The sequence below is a fragment of the Leptosomus discolor genome, chromosome 2 (genome assembly GCF_034619465.1).
Source record: "Leptosomus discolor isolate bLepDis1 chromosome 2, bLepDis1.hap2, whole genome shotgun sequence".
NCBI classification, from domain to species: Eukaryota; Metazoa; Chordata; class Aves; order Leptosomiformes; family Leptosomidae; genus Leptosomus; species Leptosomus discolor.
Window position 1 is genome coordinate 121,447,411 of NC_141392.1, and position 7,057 is coordinate 121,454,467.

Here is a 7,057-nt window from a genome sequence, read left to right on the forward strand (position 1 = left end):
ACCTCCCTACTCCTGCTGGCCACACCATTGCTGATACAGGCCAGGATGCTGTTGGCCTTCTTGGCCACCTGAGCACACTGCTGGCTCGTGTTCAGCCGGCTGTCGACCAGCACCCCCAGGTCCCTCTCCGCCCAGCAGCTCTCCAGCCACTCCTCCCCAGGCCTGTAGCGCTGCTGGGGGTTGTTGTGGCTGAAGTGCAGGACCCGGCACTTGGCCTTATTGAAAATCATGGAACTGGCCTTGGCCCAGCCATCCAGCCCATCTAGATCCCTCTGTAGAGGTTCCCTACCCTCAAGCAGATCAACACTTCCACCCAGTTTGGTGTCATCTGAAAACTTACTAAGGGTGCACTCCATCCCCTCATCCAAATCATTGAGAAAGATGTTAAATAGGAGTGGCCCCAGTACTGAGCCCTGGGGGACACCACTCGTGACTGGACACCAGCTGGGTTTAACGCCATTGACCACAACTCTCTGGACTCGGCCATCCATTAGTTTTTCACCCAGCAAAGTGTATGCCCATCCAAGCCAACAGCAGTCCATTTCTCTAGGACAATGCTGTGGGAAACAGTGTCAAATGCCTTACTAAAGTTCTCCATTGTGTCATTTTGGCATTTGGACTACTTGGGGCATTATGGTGTGAGATGATCCCTCATCAACAAGTATTAGTCTTATTCCAGCTGCTCAGGGGAAGACTCTAAGAGTAGTTCAGACCAGATGCCCACATTTTACTTGGTTATAACTGGGTAGGCAACAGTCAGTTCCAGACATGGTGGTGATTTGTCTGGCTTAGAAACAGGGCATTGCTGACTTCTTACAGATGCTGCTCATGGGATTTTAGGCTGCCTAGGAGCTCATTATAAAATTAATTCATTTAGATTTTGTTATCAGTTGTTTGGGGTTTTTTTTATTTTTAAATTGTAGCTTCCTTGGAAATTACACCTCCTCTGTTTTCAGCCAGCACCAGGTTTGTGCATCTGTTGCCTCCGACAGGTTGGAGCTACCTGAATGGATGCTCAAACAAAGCTTTAGTCCTTTCTGTTTGTTCTCAGCTGGAAGAGAAGCTACATTAATATTGACAAGACTTTGTAAAAAACACAATGCTTAAAGATTTGGGGTAGGAATTTTCTCATCTCTTTTCTGCTTCTACTGCCATTCTGAGGCTTTCCCCAGGGAGTTTAGGACATTTTGCCCAGCGAGGTTTGAACTTCTTTTGCTGCTGTTGGAAGCCACTCAGGTGCCATTGCCCCTAGGCTCTCTGCTTAGATGACTGAGTCAAGTTACTAGGAGAGTGAAAGGCAGGGCCTGTACTTTTGCTGAATTTTAGATGACGATGGGCTGATTTTGTATCTGTATAAAAATTTTGCTCTGTTCCTCAGAAAACAAATATTTGATTTTGTCACATTGGAGGGGTACATCTACAAGTACATTCTGCACAAAAGAAGAAACGTTGAAATTCAGCCATTCTTCTAATAATTTGGGTGAGAATTTCTCCCATACATAACCATCTTAGCAAGTGTGTCTACAAAAAAGATGGTAGGATTATGTTCAGTGTTCATAGCAGTACTGCATGGATCCTGAGCTGAGCAGAGCAGCAGAGAGCCCTCTTGAACTGTGTCAAGCAAGGCAGATATATGTATTAGCTGAGGACCTGTCCTGCTTTATTCTCTTCCCCCATACAGATTTAATTTATATGAGCTAAAATACAGTAATTGGAAAAGGCATTTACAGTGGGAAGCAGAATGGAAAAATTCAAATCGGGGCCAACCAAGGGAGGAAAAAATCACCTGTCAATAAAATTCACACACAATGGGAATAATTGCAAGTTTGGGGAGAAAAATGCATTCTCACTCTGTTCTCCTCAGCATGGTTTCTTCTGTTAGAGCAGAATGAGTGAATTTATTGAGGTCATTCATCCCCTGGTAATTTGGCTACTGTAATATATTTCACAAGTGAGAGGGAAACAGCCCGAGGAGACAGCATGCAAGAATCCAGAGCACTGGGGGAGGAGGTTTAACCAAATTTATAGCCACCAGTAAGGATGTGGCTTTATAATTCACAGACACTCTCTCTGTCTTTAGCATCAAGAAATCTGTCCTGTTAATAGCTCATGCTAAACGTCCCAGTGTAAATTCAAATCTCAGTGATGCTGGTGTAAAATCCTCTGAGACTGATGGACTCAGTCTGGATTACAACTATGATCTTCTCTATATTCAAAAGCTATTCTGGGTGAGCTTGAGCTTTCACAAGCTGTGATGCTTTCTTAGAAAAATCTAGATTTTGAATGGTTATGGAGTAAACTAATTTGGACATGAACTAGCTCATGTTTGGGTGAGTTGCTCCAGGTAGAGAAGCAGGTATGGTAGCAATTTGGATGATCTGCTCTGCTTCTGATTCTCCCCCCAGGGCTGCCCCACACTGCACTGCCCACACCGCGGTCTGTCTCTTTTAGCTGTCTTTGCTTTCTGCTTCTCTGTGGGTCCTGAGATGGGATTTCTCTTCTCCACTTAAAACCTGGTATAAATGAATAATGGCCTTCCTGTTTCAAGCTTTTCATGCAAGTTGGTTTGCCATTCAACTTCCATGTGTGACAGAGGACCTTCTGCTGAAACTGTTTTCTCTTGATTCCTGGGAGGACAACCCGTCTTACTGACACAGCAACCACCAAGATGTCAAGATATTCTTGAGATTAAGAGGTGCCACCTCTCCCAAGACCCAGGCCAAGGCTAACAAAAATGAAATGAGCTGGGATATCTATAAAAATGTCAGAGACAATAACAGAACTGATGGCAGAGATACTAATTTTTGCAGTATTTAGTGTAGGTTGCAAGAGTTTGGCCACGTCAAAATGTAACATTTTCTTTGCCCCAGGTTGAGAATATTCTTTTAAAATTGGTGTTAATAACAGAAAAAAATAAAGAAGTAAATGGAAATCTAAGCCCTACAGAGCATGCAGGCTTTGGGGTTTAGAGAAGAGTAGAAAATTAAAATGGAAACCAATCAAGTGCAGATAAGTTGGATTTTGCAAAATAAACCACTCAAAGTTTTCTTGTTAAAATTATTACCAAAAAATGTCACCTTAATAACACCTTCTCATTAAATCCACCTTTTTTCTTAGTTGAAAAGGTCTGCCTCTGATGTCAATTACACAGGAAGTCAGACAAAATTACCCAGCGGTACTTTTTGGTCTTAAAATATCTGTTTATTAAAGCTTTGATTTCCAGCCTGCACATCCCTCCTGCATGGGAAACTGTTTCATAAGATTATAACTATTAATTAAGTCATGCTAATGAGGACAGCAAGAAAGGGTTTTGCCGTCTCTCCAGCTATATTTCAAATGCTGCCAGTGTCAGTTCTGTCTTGTATCTGCCTCCAGCTTTGCTGTCTGCTGTGTTTCTTTGGTAGGGGGAGGAGGGTTTAAAGCAGCAAGTCATAAATCACCAGACATCCTCATTTTAACAGGATGATCCCCTGTTAGAAGAGGTTTTCCCCTTGTCTTGTGAGTGGGAGTAATTGTTCTGTGACTCCTGGTTTCTCTTTGAAGCACGTGGGAGAGGAGCATCCTCTTTTGAAGCCCAGCTGTGTTACAGGACCAGCGGAAGAGGACGAAGATGCTCAGTGGTGATGTTGGTCTGTGTCGGGGAAGCTGCGTAGGAGAGCCCTGGCAGTCTGGTCTGTTGCTCCTCTCCTTGGACATCACCACTGAAAAAAAAAAAACCAAAACCCCAAAAAGATGACCTGCAGTCCTTTTGGAAAGGAGATTTAAAGGGACAAAGAAAATATGAATGCAAAGTAAACATCTAGTTGTAAAACACGTGCCTCAGCTTCCCCAAAATTTCTAGGGCAACAGCATGGTCTAATGAGCCACTCAAACCAAAAAACACAAGGTCTGGTTGCATCCTATCCCTTTCTCTTCTTCATGGTAGCAGGATAACCACAACATTTTTCTGCATTTCTGCTCTGTATTGCTACCCTGAGCCCATCTGTTCAGTTTGGGTCTGAGGCTCCTCAGCCCAGCTATCATCTCTCTTTAGACATGTGTGACGTAACTTCCAGCTGCATCAGGGCCTCTAGGTGCTGTCACACTACCAATTCATATACAAAAATTCCCCTTTTTTTTTTAGTTAGTCTGGTGGTCTGAGGTTTAACTCATTAATAAAAGAAACTTGGATCACAGCAATGGCAGGGCAGCAAGCCCCATCCCTGTGGCAGGAAGCAACGTGCACTTTTCCTTTCAAAAACAAACAAGCAAAACTGCAGAGAAAGTTCTCCTCGGCAGTGTCCCAGGGCAGCAGTGGAACATTTGAGCAAGGTCTATGGGGATTGCTGTCTCCAGGCCCAAGGGGTAGAAAAGCTCCGAGGACTTTCTGCTCTATTTTTCCCTGTTCTGGCCAACTTCCTATGTATAGGATAAAAATAAGCCCTGAGTCCTCCTCCTTCCGTCCACTTCGTTAGAGACATCCCTCTCTGCAATAACAAAACAGGCCCAGAGGAAGCAACACAGACCGAAATACAAGAACGATAATTTTCCTAACACAAATAAGCAGGCAGAGGAACTCATCTAAGGAAACAAGTGAGTGAAGGCAAAGCCACAGATGGAGCCAAGGGCTATGCTTAGGCGATGCAAGCCAGCCTCCAGCACGTCTTCTGAGCCATCCCCGCCTGGGAAAGACTGAGTTGTCGCCTCATGTGGACATCCGTGCGAGCGGTTGACCCTCCACGAGCCCACACCCCATGAGCACCCAGACCAGGAGCAATCCTCACCCCACTTCTGGGCAACGTGGCAATGGGACAAGTCTCCTTTTTCTCAAAGGGGACCTGGATTGACTCTTAACCAGCCTTAACTGGGTCTTCCACAGCGCTTCAGAAACACGGAGCAAAGCCACGAAAGGGAGAAGCACGGGTTAACAGGAGGGATAGCAGAAGTCCTCCAACTCCAGAAAAAAAGGGCTCAGTTCACTCTATTATTTGCCATTTGGAGGAACTGAGACTGCCGTTCTTCCAAAATAACCTTAGCCCAAGTGTTTATTTATCTAGAAATTCATCGTTGATATTTGCCGTGTGTTGTAGTTCTATTTGAAAAGCTTCAATCATCAAATCAAGGAGAGGGAAAACAAAAGCAGATCTCTCATCTGGCCAGTCCGCCAAAGCAAAAAGAAAGCAAAGAAAACAATCCGGAGTCTGAATGTTTCTCGCTGTAAATGATCAGTGAATATCTCTGAACATTAACCCAACCCAAGGAAGCCAAGATCAGTTTGTGAATTACTTGCGAAGTTAAAAAGAACCATATTCATAATAAATAGTCTTTGAAACCATTCTTTCATGCACGCTCCATTTTCACAAAGCCGTTTTTATAGGTAAACAGCCAAGCCCTCACTACCCAGGAAGTCAATGGCAGAGATAAGAAGGAGACCTGAGGCTGTGTCTGTTTTAGAAAATTAAACACGGCCGGGACCACTCTCTAGCCTGTAGGCCAACTGGCACAGAAATTCCTGCATCCATTCATTAAACTCTCCTGCTTTCCAAAACAGAGTGGCTATATCCAAGCTGCCAACTGGGAATGGTCCCTGGCCTTACTGGTTGCCGAACTGCGCCTGGAAACTGTTTGGAGAAATGCTAGTGAGCTGAGGCCAAAAGCATGCAAGGGACCAGTCTGAGGATCAAAAGCAAATTAAAGCACCTGGGAATGTTCCTTTGCAATGTGTAATTCTGTAGAGTAGACGTTGCCTGAGTTCGATGTCATATCTTGAAGTAGTGCCATTGGACCCATGTCATATAGCCAGAAAGCTTTGCTCCTTCATTCATATCTTGACTCCATATATCCACCTGGGGAGATGTGGAGAAACCGCTTAGAATTTGACATACCTGAAGGCTTCAAGGCCTCTTTCTCATCTGTATATTCCTTTACCAGTGTCCCCACTGCCGAAAAGGGCCACCTGGGACATGGGTGTTTGCAGATAGGAGTTCAAACCTCACCTGTGCTAGAAAGCAAAATTTATAATGCTGAAAACCACTAAAATTTAGGCACCCCTTCTGGGAACCTAAGTCTGATATCTCATCCTTGTTAGCCAGTATGTCAACAGGCAACAAAACTCATACTTCACATTAACAGTCCTCTTAAGGAACGTCTCAGCAGTACAATCACCTATTAACATGGGAAAGAATGGGAGTGGAATCAAAATGCTTAACTTATACAGAAGCATTTCCCATCACGACCATTAAATTAAACCATTGAAAAACCCCTCTGGGGCTGGCCAGGGCCTCAGCACATTTTGTGAGATCCCTCGTTTCCTCTGGCTTAATGAATTATGCAAGTCAAGAGGGGCTGAACAGAAAGGTGTGAATAAGAAGCCTACTAATTCCCCACAGTAATCACCTGCAAAAGTGTTTAGGAGCAACATCTATCAGGCACTAAAAAGTAAAAAAAAAAAAAAAGGAGATAAAATATCCTCAGCTCTTCAGTAAGAGCCAAGGGGAGAGCAGAGCCAGGGAAGTGTCACCCTGACATGAATCTACTCTGGGCGCTGAGCACACAGCAGTCATCAAATTGCTTGCTCACGGTCCCAGGGTTTCTTCTGCTCATATGGCATGCACCTGCGCTTTGCTGGAAACTCGTTTCAATGCATGTGAGAGTCCCAGCTTCAAAGCAAGCCTTGTGATTTTTGGTTCCTGTGTGTGAGAAGGGTATTAATAAATGTTGTATTAATAGATCATCTGTTTACACACTTCCCGTCTTAAATAAAGACGACGTTGGATCAACCCCCTTTTCCCAGTAACTTCAGGCTTCTTGGATGTTTGTGGTATGGGGCAAAGGCAAGCCGGCAATAGGAGAAACGGACTTCGTAATACAAATAAATAGAAGCTCAGACGTTAATGCAAGGAGAGTTTGAAGTTCATAACTGAATTAAAGAACATGGATGGATAATTGCTCTCCAAACTAGCTGAATCCAAGCTCAGAATCAAATATTCATCCTTGCAGTTTATGGAAGCTGGGAATCAGAGCCAAGATTCGTTACTCTTCTGGCTTGTGTTAATGCACCTCCTAAACTCTTTCAGTA